Below are 17,746 nucleotides of genomic sequence, written 5' to 3'. Positions count from 1 at the left end.
GGTCTGTTTTCCAGATAATTTGAAGATTGAAATTACAAGCCAAACAGCTGTCTTCCACAATACCCAGGTACTGGCTTGATCCTCCCAAAAAAATGATAGTGAGCAATCTGGCAAATTTTCTTATACTAACTGGGGAAATGCACCCAGCATGTTTATAAGAAATCAGATTGACCTTTCAACTTCGGTGAACCGCTTGAGTGAAACTGTTCTGCATTGAAACGGTTGAGGACCACCTAGCTCCAGAGAATGATTCCTCACAATTAATTTTCCTCCTGGATTTAATCAATTTTATGTCCATTCATCATATGGGATATGTATTAGGAAATAAATAATTAACATTTAAACCTGTCGTCATAGGACAGTTTTCATTAATGGCCATATTAAGTGTTAATATGTTGATCCTTTCACAAACAGTTGCTATCACCAGGGGGGTCGGCATGAAGGGCAGATCCAGTTTTCATTAAGAAGTAGCACCAATGGTGTAGGAGAAAAACCCCAATTGCGTAGATAAAATATAACATCTCTAGAAATCATCCAGGGCCCTCAACCCGTATTCTTGCACACATTTAACCTCAGATAGAGGTGGCCATATCAATTATGTATGTACGTGAAGCATGCTTAAAAGCAAAAGGATGGCCCACCCAGAGTACGGCATTAGAATATCATGGAAAAAAGATGGTCTTTCAAAAACATGATGTCATTAATATTGTTTATAAAAATATTGCAACATTGGTATTGATAATATAACATCTACACCCAATGAGGAGATAATATTGTTAAACAATATAAATGGTGCCATATTTATGTCCCCATGTTTGTTGTCAGTTGAATTCTGACATCCAAACCACACCAAGACCCTTACCAACCAGTAGTATATCTTGATGTTGTGCACTTTTTTGGGGGGGAGTTTTATTTAGCACAAACTCGACTCGAAGGTATCAGAGGGCTTTACATGACCACCAGTTGCGTTACATACACAATCGTTTTGTTAGGCACGTGGAGATTATGGACCTCATGTAGGAAGCCAAATACCGGTCGGTAACGGCCGATTTTCGGCAATTATACCGTTACCGACCGGTATTTTGGCTTTTGAGATGTAGGGGGAGAATTTCATGATTCGGTATTTACCGAATCGGTAAAACTACCGAATCGGTAATATTATCGATTCGGTAAATTTACCGATTCGGTAAATACCGAATCATGAAATGAGATGTAGGGGGAGTGTGTGGTGGGTGTGGGGATTCGTTATTTACCACCAACTAAAGGTTGGTGGTAAATGACAAATAGGTGACAAAAAGCATTTTTGTGCACGTTTAAGTGTGCAATGTGGCAGACATACATGCCCTTAGGGCATGTATGTGCGCCACATGTGCACACATGGCCGAATCAGGGTGCAACAGGGTGTCAATGTGACACCCTGCCACCCTTGCATGTGCTCCCCCATTACCGAATCGGTATTTACCGATTCGGTAATGAGGCATACCTTCCCATCAATGGGAAGGTATGCCTCATTACCGAATCGGTAAATACCGATTCGGTAATTACCGAATTTTTCCGAATCGGTAATATTTACCGACTCATTACCTACATTGCATTTACCACTTCATAAATACCGAATCGGTATGATTCGGTATTTATGAAGTGGTAAATGCAAGCCCACCTACATAAGGCCCTAAGACTAGTGATTTGCCCAGAATCTCAGGATGTTGAGCTTCCCTGCCGAGACTCGAACCCGGTTCCCCAGCTTTGAGGTTGACCTCTCTAGCCATTAGGCTACATCCTCTCCACTTACATAAAATAACGCAACCCATGAGTGTGAACAAATATAGTGGCCAAACGTAGATGTTCAACAAAGCAGTCAACAGTACCTATAGATGCTTAAGAAAAAGGAGAGAATACTTCTACTCACAGCCAATCATATCATCAGAATACAGTCATGATAAGGAGGCTCCATTGAGCCCCAGTTCCCCAAGATAGCCCAGCATGATTACATGCCTGTTGGCATCAAAGCCGATGACAGCTCCAACATCCACATCCATCACGAGGTTGCTGACAATGGAAAACATGAATTATTCAATTCCTCTATCCATGAAAAATATAGGCCTAGAAATGATCAAACCAGTTGTTCAGATCTCAAAACTGTGCTTTCTCATGTAAATGTAGTGCATTTATATAGCGCTCCGCACACCCCGAAAGGGTCTCTCAGGCGCTGTGCACATACCGCTGTGGAACCCTTCCTGGCCTTTCCCTGTGAAGTGCCCACTCCTGGGCACCCCCAAGGTGAAGCCAGGCATCCTAGCGCTTTTGGGGCCGTTGTGGAGATTAAGCAAGCTATTGCCCAGAGTTGCAGAGTGGGACCCATGATTAGAATAGGCACCGAGGCGAGAATTACCGGGTCCGGGGAAATTGAGCCCAAGACCCACCGAGGCGGGAATTGAACCCTGGTCCGGGGCAGACCTCTGCATCAGGGTCTGCCGCTCTGACCATTGAGCCACACTTCTCATCACAGCCTTCCCTAATACAATTGGGAGAAGGTAAATTGGGTGAAACTGACTCAGGTCTTCTGTATCTCAGATAAGTTTAATTAGTAGAGCAATAACTACTGTTTGCTTAACTGAAAGTGAAACAAACCCTAAAGTAAAAGTATTGTTGACTAACTGTAGTACAAAAAGTCAATCACCATGAAAAGTATCTCAGGCGATATCACCCGTCAATGATCCAGGAGAGAGCCTGACTTTCTCAAACTCAGAATATTCCATGGCTGGCTCTGTGTGACTGGCTGAAGATATCCCAGAGTTACAAGGCCACAGGGACTCCTGAACACTGATGAATTGGATCAGATCTTAGCACTGTTTCCCAGAACAAACCAGGACTATTTTGTATACATTACTATAGATGGAGGATTTTGTTGGACTTGAAATATGCATTGTAGGCAGTTTGGCTTTTAGACCATAAAAACATACTCTATGTTATTTTGTATTCATCCAGGTCTGTTTCTCTAGGTTTCAGCTCAGAGATGTATTGAGCTCTTTTCAGTTGCATTCTTTGAGCTTCATTAAGAAAGGTTTTCAATCCAATTGTATCTTATACCAGAGAGCTGGTTTTGTTCTCAGTAATACCATTTTTCATTTTTAGAGGCCACTTCATCAAGATCGCTATTGATGCAGTTACAATATTGGTCATAGTCACCTTCTGAAACAAATCGAAACAGAGGGGCAGATTTATGTTTCCTGGCGCATCCCTGCAAATTAGCAGGGATGCGTCAGGAAAGATGCGTCACGCAAGTTTACCCTTGCGCCACCACAGATGGGCCGCATTTACAATGCAGCGCATCGTGGCGCAAGGCTAAACAGATGCGTGACGCATCTGATGGCATAAGGGCGGCGCATTGCTGGAGTCGCGTCGCAAGCACGACACAACTCCAGCAATGCTCAGGGGCTGCCCATACCTAACATGCTGCGTCATGCCTTACGCCTGCTTCAAGCAGGCGCAGGGTTTTGAAGCAGCAGTGTCGGAAAAGTGACTCCGTGAAATCTTGTAGATTTCTCTGCGTCACTTTTCCGAGGCTTTTTCCGACGGAACGCCCACCCTGCATACATTAAACCTGACGCAGGTTTAATGTAGTGCAGGGCTTTACAACGTGACGCATCTCCCTAGATGCGTCACGTTGTAAATAAAGCGCAACATGGCGCATGGTTTACGCCGCCGCTGCGTCACAGAAGTGACGCAACGGCGGCGTAAATGTCTCGCAAGGGGCTTGTAAATCTGCCCCAGAGACTTTTAATCTGTTTTAACAATGAGAGTGGTTCCTCTACGACAATGGCAGAAGGAAAAGCCTGGTTAGAAACATTGGACAATGTTGAAGGTTAAGCAGCAGACCTCCCAGCCTTCCCACGCTAGGTAATGAGAAAAATGTTGTCAGGTCTTCCCTTCACTTCCATTAGATACTTATTGGACACAAGTCCACATGCGAAACAAATTGCATAGATGCAACGTTTAAACATAAATAAAATGTCCAGAGTGCTTCAGTGCTACTGGGTTTTCGTTGTACGTTTTTGCTGTAGGGCTTCCCTACACACATTGAGGGGTTCCATGGGGTCTCCCCTTCCTGTATGCACCATCCCTACCTGATCACCCAAACTTACTACACGCATATTTGCCGAGCGCCATTATCCTACATACTTAAACCCTTACACAATTGTTTACCCACAAGTCACCAATAAGTCGGATCATAAAGTGAAAATGAGGCTAACATATACTTCTGCTGCCTACAACAACTATACATGAGAAATGCCATCAATCGTACATTTCTGCCCTGACTACAACATCACCCCAGGCAGATACTGCCATTTTGCATTATCACATAAAGTACACATTCCTTCCCGCGGTTAAATCACCAGTTGAACCTCACACATTTCTCACTAGGGCCTTCTTCAACGAGCATCTAGAAAGAGTGGAAATATTTCGAGGCAGGTTTAATATATTTCCAATTCATATTATACAAACATGTCTTACTTTAAATCCCATCAGATACAAAAGGATGCGGTGGGTGTTTATTGAGTCTTTTGTTACTGCAATACGCTTCATACTTTTGAATAATAGAGGGACACAATTTGATACTTTTGAATAATAGAGAGACATGATTTATAATTTCAAGGATCAGAGAAGTTGCTAGTGGCTGACCCTTGCGAGTGTTCACTGTCCACTGATTAATGAAGAACGGGAAGGACGCAATGGTGCGCAAGATTCTCAGGAAGAATCCGCACTAAGGCAAGTCCATCAGTTTCTGTAAACTGCACTGTGAGAGCAGGTAGTGCAAATCTGGTTTCATAGGTCCTGCGACACACAACTGCTCAAATAAGGTCTCATGATGATGAAAGCTGCAGTCAGTGCATTTCTTTCAAACTTTGAGCATAAATGTTCTTGGAGTGACCAGCCTTTCCTCTCAGGTAGAGCAAAGGTTTTGCTTTAGTGTACCACAGCAGCGTGGCATATACTACAACACGCAATATCTTCTGAAACGCTCAAGAGACTGCCCCAACATCTTCTTCGCAAATGTGGTAATCCATACATATGATTTTTGTTTGATATCCAAAAATATGTGGGATCTACCAACACGGATTGCAATTAAACCACAAGAAGATAATTCCCTCAAAGTAACAGCCAGCGATCTCTAATTCAATGCTCCTAATGGGAGGGGTGTCAAAAACGTTTCTTTTTTCGAAAGGACAACATGAAAAAATCACATCTTCCACAGAAGAGATCTGGAAAAAAACAATTGTAGGATATTCATGCATATGTGGCTGCAAATTAAATGATTGTGTGGCATGAAAAATTTCCCATTTACTCTCCATTCACCATGAACTGCCATGCAGCTCTGTCATGTTGTAGGCTGTTGACCGTTGACATGATCGACCGAATCCCCATGATAAAAGCTATAACACCGTTTTGTCGCATATCTTAAGTGGCTCTTGATATTTATTCACTAAATTGAGAGACACTTGCTGTAAACACATGGAGATAATGGAAAATGCCAAAACTTAGAGAATTCATGAACTTCACTCAACCAATATTGAGGGACACTATTACGGGTCAACCAACTGAGGTGGATTCCAAATCAGGAGTAAATGAAGACACACTTTTAAACACACCTCGGTAACGCCACAAAACCATTACAGCAGGTAAGCATTTTCCTAATCAGTGTAACTAATAGTTGACTGTGACCAACCTACAGATTTTGCGCAAGTGTGAAATGCATGATAAGGTTAGTTATGGTTAAAAGAGTGTTGCCAGTGCACTAATAAGCGACACCTCATAGACACCTCATAGACAACTGTAAATATTTTAGTATAACTGCACACTGCACATACCCGTTCCTTAAGAAACACGCAAAACACGCTCAAGAAAAATGCATACACCATTCTACAGAAGCTCCAGCACCCCAGGCATTTTCTTTAAAAACACAACGAAGCACATCTATTTTTATTACTGTAATCCATCGCTAAAACCTTGCTTATTTTGTTGCCTGGAGTGTCTGCGCTTAGAATTCTTCTGTGTGAAGTGACAGGTGGTTAATTTAGGACGATCCTGGCCTAAAATCCATAGACCCAACGGGGAAATACCGGTATCCATACCCTAAAGATAACAAAAGAATATTTGGCCGCTCCATAAAAATAACTGTTCACACAATTGCTTTACTAAGTTCTAAGGACATTTATGGTAAGTATATGAATAGTGTGAGAGCAAAGGCAGAGCTGCAGATGGGAGTTTCCAGTTTTGATCTCTAGGTAATCATTGAACATGTTACATTTTTGTTGTACATTGTCCTCCTTGTGTCGGATAAGAAACGTGGCAATCTTGGTGGGACCAAAAATGTACTGACTACTCAGGACCCATTTCACAAAGGTAAAATTAAACTTCAGGTCTATTGGGCCCTTAGATTTCAGGTCTAAGTTTACTTTTGTGAACTGGGCCCTTAGACTTCAGGTCTAAGTTTACTTTTGTGCATTGGGCCCTTAGACTTCAGGTCTAAGTTTACCTTTGTGGATTGGGCCCTTAGACTTCAGTTCTAAGCTTACCTTTGTGAATTGGGCCCTTAGACTTCAGGTCTAAGTTTACCTTTGGGGATCGGGGCTTTAGACTTCAGGTCTAAGTTTACCCTTGTGAATTGGGCCCTTAGACTTCAGGTCTAAGTTTACCTTTGTGGATTGGGCCCTTAGACTTCAGTTCTAAGCTTACCTTTGTGAATTGGGCCCTTAGACTTCAGGTCTAAGTTTACCTTTGGGGATCGGGGCTTTAGACTTCAGGTCTAAGTTTACCTTTGTGGATTGGGCCCTTAGACTTCAGGTCTAAGTTTACCTTTGTGGATTGGGCCCTTAGACTTCAGGTCAAAGGTTACCTTTGTGAATTGGGCCCTTAGACTTCAGGTCTAAGTTTACCTTTGGGGATCGGGGCTTTAGACTTCAGGTCTAAGTTTACCTTTGTGGATCGGGGCTTTAGACTTCAGGTCTAAGTTTACCTTTGTGGATTGGGCCCTTAGACTTCAGGTCTAAGTTTACCTTTGTGGATTAGACTTCAGGTCTAAATTTACCTTTGTGGATTGGGTCCTTAGACTTCAGGTCAAAGTTTACCTTTGTGAATTGGGACCTTAGACTTCAGGTCTAAGTTTACCTTTGTGGATTGGGCCCTTAAAATTCAGGTCTAAGTTTACCTTTGTGGATTAGACTTCAGGTCTAAGTTTTCCTTTGTGGATTGGGCCCTTAGACTTCAGGTCAAAGGTTACCTTTGTGAATTGGGCCCTTAGACTTCAGGTCTAAGTTTACCTTTGGGGATCGGGGCTTTAGACTTCAGGTCTAAGTTTACCTTTGTGGATTGGGCCCTTAGACTTCAGGTCTAAGTTTACCTTTGTGAATTGGGCACTTAGACTTCAGGTCTGAGTTTACCTTTGTGGATTGGGCCCTTAGACTTCAGGTCTAAGTTTACCTTTGTGGATTGAGCCCTTAAACTTCAGGTCTATGTTTACTTTTTGGGATTGGGCCCTACGCAGTGTTTGTTCCACTGCTGCATTGTGGCTGCATAAATATTACTATTCACACTCAAATGATACTCAGGAGTCAAGGTTACTACAGAAAGCACAGTTCGGCAGTATCAGATTTAGGATTTTCGGGGCTCTGAGCAAGAAAACGTTTTGGGGCCTATTTTCAAAACAATTCTGAATTTTGGTACTAGTTTTCTTTTACATTGAGCTCTGTGGTGCCAAATAATATTGAATCATATGCCAACGGTTGCGATAAAGAAACAGACAGTAGTAAGCTAGAGAAAGAATTCACTTTCACAGGAGCCCCTTGGAGAGAGGGGACCTGGGCAATTGCCCACTTTGCCTTTGACTTAAACAAAGTGCATTCGGTACAGAAATTGCAACGCTGAACAGGTGGTTTCCTTGTTCTGCTTCTAGAGAAATTAAATGGCAAGTTTATATAGTGCAACAAAAAAATCACTGCAAGGGTGTTGTGATCTTGAGGGCTGCTTGGCAGTGGTCCTGGCGGTGGTTGGTGCAGTGATTGAAGAACTTTAAAGAAAAGAGTTAAACACTGGCCCATCAACTTGTGGTCTTTGTTGTGGCAAAATGAAGAAATTAAAGGAGACAGAGACTGACTCACCTGCAAATAGGACAGGTTACATGGCATGAGTACTGTACTCATACACGTGTAATGTATGTATGCATGTATGCAAATAATATTTCTATATTATGAACCTAATCAAAAGGCAGTGAAACAAAATAAATCCAAAGGCTGATGGAATCAGGCTTCTCGTGTGGTCTCATTTCTGGGTTACTTCTTTGAGTAGGCTGTGTGTGAGATATTCACATCATGTGAAATGTGTATGGCCAAGACTGCCCAAACCGTAGCGCCTACACCAAAATCCAGTTAAGAAAGGTGTACAGGGTGCAACACGGAGGGGAGCGACCAGCGTGATGGGTCTGGTGGTGCCCGTCTACCATCAATATCTATGCACCTGTCCCCTTGCTCATCCAACGCATTGCCAACCACTGCGTCACATAACATGATGACCTTGTGTTGATCACACGTGGCATGGAGGCATTTCCCACAGAGACTCCAAGCAACTATAACACACTTCGAACGAACCACCCACCTACGCTGTGTAGCGTGCTACATGTGTTGTAAGCACTTAAGTGCCCCGCATAGAGGTACTAAGCACTATATAAAAATAAAACAATACAATGCAATGCAACATACAACACACTGTACAACTCAATAAAGGATGTTGCAACATCCTCTCCTTTTAAGTTGAGAGAAACCCCATTTGAGGTCCAGTGCTTTCCCAAATACATGCCTACTGACGAGCTGGGTCTTTTTCCCCCGAATTTAAAATGCATTTCTTGTGCAAATATATCTTTTAATAGGGGTTCCCAACCTGTGGTCCAGGGACCCCTGGGGTCTGCGAAACCTTCTTATGGGGTCCACGACTAATTAAACAATTAAATAATATTAACAGATTATTAAAGTGTATATAAATAAATAAGCTAGCTACATGTACAACTGAAAAATGTTAAATATACTGTAAATGTGAAAGAATTTGAAATTGGAGACTCACAATTAAACTAGTATCCTCAGACTGATTCGTGAGCGCATCAAACAGAACATAGTATGGATGATGAGTGGCCTCAAGTGGATTTAGGAAAGCTTCAACCTTCATAATATATGTTTTTTCTTTCATTTATATGTGTTAGCGAATTAAATAAAATGTGTCATAATTTGTGTGAATGTTTTTTTCTGTATTCTTGTGTATTGTTTTGCGGTTTTATTCTTCGACAATGCTTAGGCTGGAGCCCTCGGCAAGCAGTCATGGCTCAGTGAAGAGGGGGGGGGGGATACCAGATTCCAATAATGATGCGGGGGAGGTGGGGGGGAGGGAGGGTTAATTGGACCTCCGCAGAAATGACCGCTTAAGAACCACTGTCTTTACAATATTTATGTACTAAGGAAGGATCATCTTAGAATCCAGATTGTATCCCCAGCATCGCTTTTAACATGTTTCCACAAACACCTGCAGCATCCTGGACCAGCACTTCACACAGGGAAGCCAAGCCCCCTGAGCAAGGGTCAGTTTCACCTTGGGCTCGAGGGACACCAATCCACCCCACAAGCATTGGTGTTCCTTTTCCCCTACCGTTGACTTCGTGCATATATTCCAAACTAAACCAACATCACCTGCTTGCCAAGGGAAGCCTTTCCTGAGACTTTCACCTGGTAACCCAAAAATACACAAAACAAAAACAATGTAAGGAAAATATATACTTGTGTCTAAATTGCCTCATAGAATCGGGGGGGTGGGGGGTCATTTGCAGTGCTGATGTCCCATTCTGAGCAACTGGAGTGCTGCTGTGAACATCACATTACCTCCCTGTGTACCATCGTTCCTCTTTCGCGGAAAATTCGGAGCGCTTAGAAGCGGCTGAAGGACTTTATGAGCTTTATGAAAAATAAACCTATCATACTATTCGGTTTCTCGTGAAGGCGCCTAGAAGGCGTTGTGTGTGTGTGTGTGTGTGTAGCGTGGTGCTGTGCACTTTCCTTGTCGCTCACAAGAAAACGAACAATTCAAAGTTGCTGTTATTTGTGTTGTCCCAGACAACACATACATTCGTGTGTGAACACACAGAGTGACTGACAACAGTACTGAGTGAAATAGTGACAACCTTTTTATAGGGAGTGCACATAATGTTGCCAGGCTGCATTAAACACATTACCAAACACCGGGCACTTACAGATGGGCTGCCACCCGAAGCCATGTGCTCAAGGTTTGCTAGATAAATTGATAGCCCTGCTTTTTTTCTAGTAAAACAGGAATAGATCCTGTTTTCGAGTTGAAGGTCAGGTTACTATGCAGTCGGGGGTGCACAGAGGCAGCTTTCAAAGAGAATAAACAAACGTAGCCAGCAGGTAATATTAACGATGTAAAAAGACTGTGCAGAATAAACAGTGCAGCTCAGACTTGAATATCTAGTGCATGCCCTATCTCGGCTTTAAACATATATCAGTGCTATCGCCCCAGCACGCGAGCTTGGCTAACATCTGTCAACGTCGTCCGATGATCTCTGGTGCCTCTCTAAAAACTACGAGGTTCATTTTATTATCTCTTCTCTGAAATACCCAACCCCCTTCGGGTTGCAGGTGATAGCTGATTCCAAATTCAATTTCAAAAGGACATGTCCATTTCTGCATCCTCGGATGTCATGCAGGCATAGAAAACAGCCGATAAAGTCTCCTAAATATCGCACAAATGCATCCAAAAACACCAACCAGACTCTCATCTGACCATTAAATGCCTAATAACCCCCCCCCCGTCAGAATATACCACTCAATGCATATATCTAAACATGTATACATGAAGCACCTTTGTATCTGCTCACCTGCCTAAATAGCCCACCCATTTATCCATCCAACAACCCAGTTATCTGCCTTTCCGTCCATCCATCCATCCATTCTAGGTGTTTTCTAATAACTGAGTACCCACCCATCCCTCTAACCACCCATCCATCCATCTTCTGTGCTGACTGTCTGTGTAGCTACTAAGACGCCCATCCATCCATCCAACCATCGCCCACCCACATCGACCTAGACAACTTGCTCATCAATCTATTCCAAACACCATTTCCCACCAAATTATTAATTTATACCGCGGAATACGCACACACGTGCACTTCCCTGTCCGTATCTATGAATACTTTACGCATTAGCATACCTTGCACGGCTGCGGCTAGTTTTATAGAAGAGACAACATTAATTGGAAAATAAGGGGTCTTCTGCATGCTCCCCTTATTGCTAGCTGTTTGCTGGTGTGCATATTCTGTACACCCATGCGTACACAAGCGGCGGGCAGCATCAGCACAACATACAATGCAGCAGCTTTACACACTGCACACAACTTACTATATAGCCTGCCCATTCAAGGAACAGGTAAACCCGGATGACGATAACACTCCACATCCTAGTCACACAAACCACTGCCCTGGAGATCATTACATGAGTCACTGCCCTGCCAAGGAGAAATTACATGTTGTGCATAATAAAAAAAGAAAGAAAACAAACAAAACCTAAACTAACCTCTTCGCCCGCCAGTGATTACAGAGAGCAACGTGTAGCTTCGGCGCAGGGAACTCAACCTGCAGCATTCGGTGCAGCCCGCAGCCCGGTGGACTCCCGGCTCCACGTCTCAGTGACGTTAAGATGAGCCAGACAAAGGGACAACAGGCAGCCTCGGTGAGAACAGGGCGGCCCAGGTGCGCCCCTGCCCCCTGCGGCGCTGCGTGACACAGGGGCAGAGCAGAACCGGTCTTATGCAAAATTCCGGCTCCCCATCAGGATCGGCTTCCCCGTGCACACACTGCGCATGTTGCAGCACAGTGATCTTCACGGGAGCGACTGCTTGAGCTCCCTTCAAAGACCACAGTGCAGCGCATGCGCCCGCCCCACAGGAGCGCGCAGGCTACTGGGTGCCAAAGATCCCTGTGCAGCGGGTGCAGGACATGGAATGCGCGAGCCCGTGCGGCGGCGCACAGGAGGGGGTGCTGTTGTCTGGGCGCGGGCGGGGCGAGGGGGCTAGAATAAAGCAAGAAAGCGGAAAGAACAACGTAGGAGAAACGAGATGAAGGGGAAGACACGGTGCAAAATGTGAAGGGTGAGATAAAATGAGACTGCTAAAAGAAAAGCAAAAAGACGAGAGTGATTTAAAATACAAGTTCCAAGATTGGAGTAGATCGTTGACAGGAAAGAGTATATGTAAAACATAGCTGGCAAACTCAAATGAGGCAGAGAAAAGGAGAAGAAAAAAGACCGAAAAGAGAAAGAAAACAGTGGAAAAAGAAGGGGCGAGTAGATGACAAGGAGAAGATTCGCAACATGAAAAGAAATCTGAACAATGAAAGAGAAAAAAAGAGCAAAAGGGGAATAATTATAAAGAAGATAAATATACAAAAGGAGTAGTACATTTGCGAATGGAAATTTTAAATGCAGGATAATGTGGGACAAGACATAGAGAAAAAAGATGGAAATAAAATAACAAATCAAAATCAATAAGGATTCAGTATTATTCGGGCCACTCTGATATTTGCACCAACCATCAGGACTCTCGAAGCCATTCCCGTATTAGCAACATTACTCAGAAGTCTTGAGCACGTGCCCAGATTTGCAGCTTACTTCATTAATAATTAGTGTATGTCCAGATTTTCGCATCACTCATTAATCCTTAGTGCATGTTCAGATTGACATCTTCACTCAGAGCTGAACGTGCCCATAGAGTTGCAATGCCTCCACCGGCACCTAAAGCCCCAGTGGACCAGCAGTGACCAGGTTATTGGATTCCATGCCGTGTGGCATCCACCTGCACAATGCTTGACAAGTGCCCTCTCCACATTAGATAACAGCAGGGTCCTCATTTTCCAATACAACTCTGCTGCTGTGAGATAAAGGGGAAGCTTCGTACACTCGGCCTGAGATATATGCTCCTCTTTACGGCTAAACTAAAGATCCCTGATGGTGAGAGAGCCCACTTCCTAACTGATCCAGAGGAGGTGCCGGACTAGGTTGAACAGTACGCTGTAACCAATGGAATCAATTAATTGAACACAGACTCTGGATACCAGTGTCAGATGGTCTGTCTAACTTCTTCCATACCTGGGACACACAGATGTGGGTGAAACGGGGTGTCCCCGTTCTTGTCAGAAACCTGCAGACAAAGTCCATCCATCAAAGATAGGCTAATTCACAGCCGCCTTACTATCCTTCCACACACTTGGTTGAACTCACCACCTGACTTTCATGTGTGTGGCTATTGCAAGACCTGTGAATATAATTTGAATGCAAAACAGTTCGGGCAAAGAATCACATCACAGACCTGTGGGGTTAAAAGGTCGCTTTCATTTCATCCACGACAATTCAATACAATAATGCAATCAATGTATTTTCATGTAACCGCACGCCGCCACCCCTTCTTGATCCCCCATGAAATATCCCCATATCGATCCCCCATGAATTTTCCCGCGTATCCATCCACCATAACTTTTTCCCCTTATTGATCCCCCATGAATTTTCCCCATATTGATCCCCCATGAATTTCCCCCCGAATTTTTCCCCATATTAATTCCCCATGAATTTTTACCCACCTTGAACGTCGACCCCAACCCCTTAGTTTGTTCCCTCTTCCTACCTCCTGCCTCATTCCTCTGTCCTCTGTTTTCCCTCTGTCCTAAGCTATTCTGCCTGCCCCAACCCTTCCTGCCTGTCTCAATCCTGTCCAAATCTGCCAATAGGTAAAGGAAAACCCTGTGAGAACCAGGGAAGCTAACCCAAAATGAGGGGCAACTAAATGAATAAAGGGATGGTGGGAGGGGCACAAAAACGGCCGCGCTGCCGCCTACCTTGCTCCAGGACCCCAACTGGCACTAATTAGAAAGCAGTGTTTGAAACTGCTGAGTTCTAAAGCAGGCGCCTCACCTGCGCACGCTCGCCCTGGGCAATTCCATGCCCAAACCTGCCCGGGGGTGGACATTCTTCGAATGCCACCCCCAAGCCCCCCATTGAGTTCCTATTGATTAAAATGAAATAAATTATAAATACGTTTATTTAAAACAGGTTATGGCGTTAATGTCTTCATGTGCCCATGTACCAAGTGGCAATATTTGAAATTAATGTTTTTTCAGTTAAAAAACGAATATAGGAACACATGAGTGCAACAATGAATCATGGAATGACATATAGGTACAGCACATTTCTGTGAAGCACATGAGGGGGCTGGAAACATATGCAATGCTTTGTAATCAATAATGTACAACACATTTTAGTGGTGTAAATATAACCAAAGCTGGGTGCATCCCACCAAGGTGTATGAATGTGGATGAGGAACTACATGTACACTTGCAATGGAAATTTTAAGCAACGACTAGGTTTACTTCCTTGAAAATGATTTGCAACTGTGTGCAATTGATTTTTAAAAGGCAAATAGGGTGCATAATAACGCATAGTTTGTAACCTTTTTTAGGGTAAACACCTTCAATTGAATCTTTCTCTCTTTCTTTCCGTAAGATGAACTCTGCTTCTTACTGAGGTGGTTAATGTGACAGATAGATATAATTTGCCTGATGAGAAATAGTCTGAGCTGCAAATGAAATAGAATATAAAGCCATTTTGAGAGTCCACATATGTGAAATTGTTATAAGAGTTGCAGGTTCAATTGGAATGATACTGCTGTGGCAAGTTGACTTTCACTTATATTAAAAACCAATTACAGTTGCTTCCAACATATACAATTAATTAAGAAAATATACATAAATGGTTAGATATCTACAGAACACATAACATCAGACAAGTCGACAGCTTCAGGCTGCTATAGCTGTGATTTGGGTATCTTTCTAACATTCTGAATTATTTCTTTAGCAAGGACAGTCACTGAGCATACCATGAATTAGTTACATGTGATTGAATTATACATCTTTAAGTTGTCTACTTGTATATAGTGCATCTTTGGAGAGTCTGATACGTTAAGAGCCGTAATATATGAAAATTAACTTAAATGGAATAATGCAATTGTAAATATTTTAATGCCCGCTAAAAGTTTATATAAAAACTATTTCTATATTTTTTTTAACTAAATATGCAAAATGATTTCTTGTCTTGAAGACAATTATTGTATGATTTTACTTGTGGAATGATTGCTAGGAGTAATGAATTGGGTGGCCTATCATTTTTGTTTTGCATGTTTGGATGTTTTTTACGTGAAAGACCATGGTCCGCGTTTCTATGTTGGTTTTTAATGCACTCTGGTATTCACTGCATTATGTGATTAAGACCCAGATGAGTCAAAATACGTCATTTTTCCTGCCATTAATAAACTGAATTAAGCAACAAAAAGCTCCAGTTGGGTCACTGTGGCTTTAAATACAGAAACTTTGCATTGAGGAAGGGAAATATGTAATGTTAGTAGGATATCTGGATGAAGAACTTTTAGTGATCCTTTGTGTATACAAGCTTAACAGCTCACCCGTTGAATTCCTGAAATTGTTGCCAACTTGAGTGAATGCTTAGTTGCTTCTTCACTACTCTAGGGGTGGCTTAAAGAATTATGTGATTAATTAACACTAGGGCAGATCCCACCCATCCACGGTAGGAACAATCATTAGTAAGCCAGCTGAAAGGCTCTGGGTTTGGGTGGAGAGCTGGAACTTAATGGATGTATGGAGGATAGCACACCCATCTGAAGGGGATATGCTTATTATTCACTGCTTTGTGATCTGCACAGAGGTTATATGTGCTCTGAATTCCCTCACATTTGCAAGGCTAGATAGTACACTGAATATCGGAGCAAAAGGATTTGCATCACAAACCCTTGACGGTATAGGTGTTCTGGAGCACTGGGCCAATCATACCACTTACCCTGCAATAACTCTTTCTAGATGCCTGAGAGGTAAAGAGGAATTAACATTAATTTGACAAATTCAATTTACAGTGCAGCCCATTTGGCCACACATTAGAGGCCAGGAATTGGTCTGTAAGGTTAAATAAGGTTTTTTTACAAATTAGCAGCCAAACTGATGTATATAAATCTCAAGAACATATTGTAAAGATTCAAAATCACCACAGGATATCCAAGGCATCAAATGAAATTGAGTCTGTACCTCATTGCCGCAAAATATACAGTAGCTAAGTCAGGGGCATTGTATTTAGCTTTTATGGACCTCACTGCGACCTTTGACCGCGTGAATCGCCGTAAACTGTGGGGAATCATGGGCGAACGTGGGGTGGATCCAGCAATAATTAATTTTCCCCAATCGTTACATTTCAACACCACAGCGGCTGTCAGATATACCCAGGAAGGGAAGGTCACCGATTATTTCAAGTGCTCAAGTGGGGTTAGGCAGGGATGTATATTAGCGCCGTTCCTGTTTACCTTATGTATCAACGGCCTAGATCACACCTTGACCGCCATTAAAGCAGATTCTCTGAGGATAGGCGCAAGAGCATTCCTGGTTCTGCTTTACGCAGATGACGCAGTGCTCCTTGCCCGCACCCCAAATGGCTTGCAGCTCCTAATTGATGGCTTTGTGACGTTCATAGAAAACCTGGATATGTTCGCTAACCTCACAAAATCATATATCATGGAAATGGGGAAGAAGCCAAGCAAATCCTATAATTATACCGTAGGCTCACACACCCTAGTGAAAGTCCCAGCCTTCGCATATTTGGGCATGTTTTTTGACGGACACTTGAATTTTAAACATTTACTGGAGGAGAAGTGCCTGGCCTTGACCAGGTCCACGGGGTCCATCGCGAATTTTGCACAATGGCTAGGATGTTGGACTCCGGGCACTATATTAAAGTTATATAATCCAACTTGTTGCTCCAAGGTCTTATACGGAAGCGGGGTGTGGGAATTAGTGAAGGCTAATAATTTACAAAGGGAAGAGAATAAATATCTCAGGCACTTATTGAAGGTCCCCCATAGTGCCCCGGTATTTAGCGTTCACTAAGAACTGGGGGTCAAATACATTTCTGATCTGGTGGCAGTAAAACCCCTACTTTGCTGGTTGAAGGATTGGCAAGCGTAGCGGTGGGGTTGAAGCGGCTGGTAATCCAGGATTGTCTCTCCTTAGATTACGCGATGAAAATTCCCTGGATAAAATATGTCAGGGATTCTTTTCTTAAACTAGAATGGGCAGACCTGTTCACCAAACTGGGCAAAATGAGGACCCAGGATAAGGTAGATACCAAAGGCTTGTACTTTAAGTTTGCCAAGGCGCAACGTGAAGCCACCGAACTCGCTAAACAGAGGGTGAGGGATCACATATTGGTCAAAACAACCCAGGGTATAGAACCATACTTAACACTAATAACGAGTGCACATGACATAATTTTAATTACCCGTTTTAGATTAAATCTTATTCATCATTTATTAGCTGTAATAGGAGGTTTTATTATGAACTCAGAAGAGAGAGGGCCCTGTGGCTGCGACAACATGTCTTCACAGGACACTCTACATCTAGTCCTAATGTGCCCGTATGATGCTTATCGTAGAAAAATGTTCCTGAAGGGCCTATTGTGAAAAGTCTGATTCAGGCGAGCATGTGTAGCTTTACTGCTTTTAAAACTGTCATCAGATGTTTTTACACTCTTCTGTGTGTCCAATTTTTTAAGAGCTGCTTTAAAGTTAAGAACCGCGAGGGGGGACTGAA

At 43.0% G+C, this 17,746-nt stretch overlaps 1 protein-coding gene across 5 annotated transcripts in view; it reads right to left on the bottom strand.

Moving 5' to 3' along the window:
- The window catches only part of PLCB4 (phospholipase C beta 4), a 1,018,018-nt gene extending 1,006,071 nt beyond the window's left edge, over positions 1 to 11,947 (bottom strand). For 2 of the 5 annotated variants that reach the window (XM_085612653.1, XM_085612654.1), the window contains exon 1: positions 11,628 to 11,947. The gene's annotated coding sequence lies outside the window, so the exon portion shown is untranslated. The remainder of the gene's footprint in view (positions 1 to 11,627) is intronic. The other 3 variants (XM_085612651.1, XM_085612652.1, XM_085612650.1) reach the window with 2 other exon arrangements.
- Between the last annotated feature and the right edge of the window lie 5,799 nt (positions 11,948 to 17,746).

This window comes from Triturus cristatus, chromosome 6, assembly GCF_964204655.1.
Source record: "Triturus cristatus chromosome 6, aTriCri1.1, whole genome shotgun sequence".
Classification (NCBI taxonomy): domain Eukaryota; kingdom Metazoa; phylum Chordata; class Amphibia; order Caudata; family Salamandridae; genus Triturus; species Triturus cristatus.
Note: the sequence above shows the minus strand (reverse complement) of the source record. Positions and strands in the feature narration are given on the sequence as shown.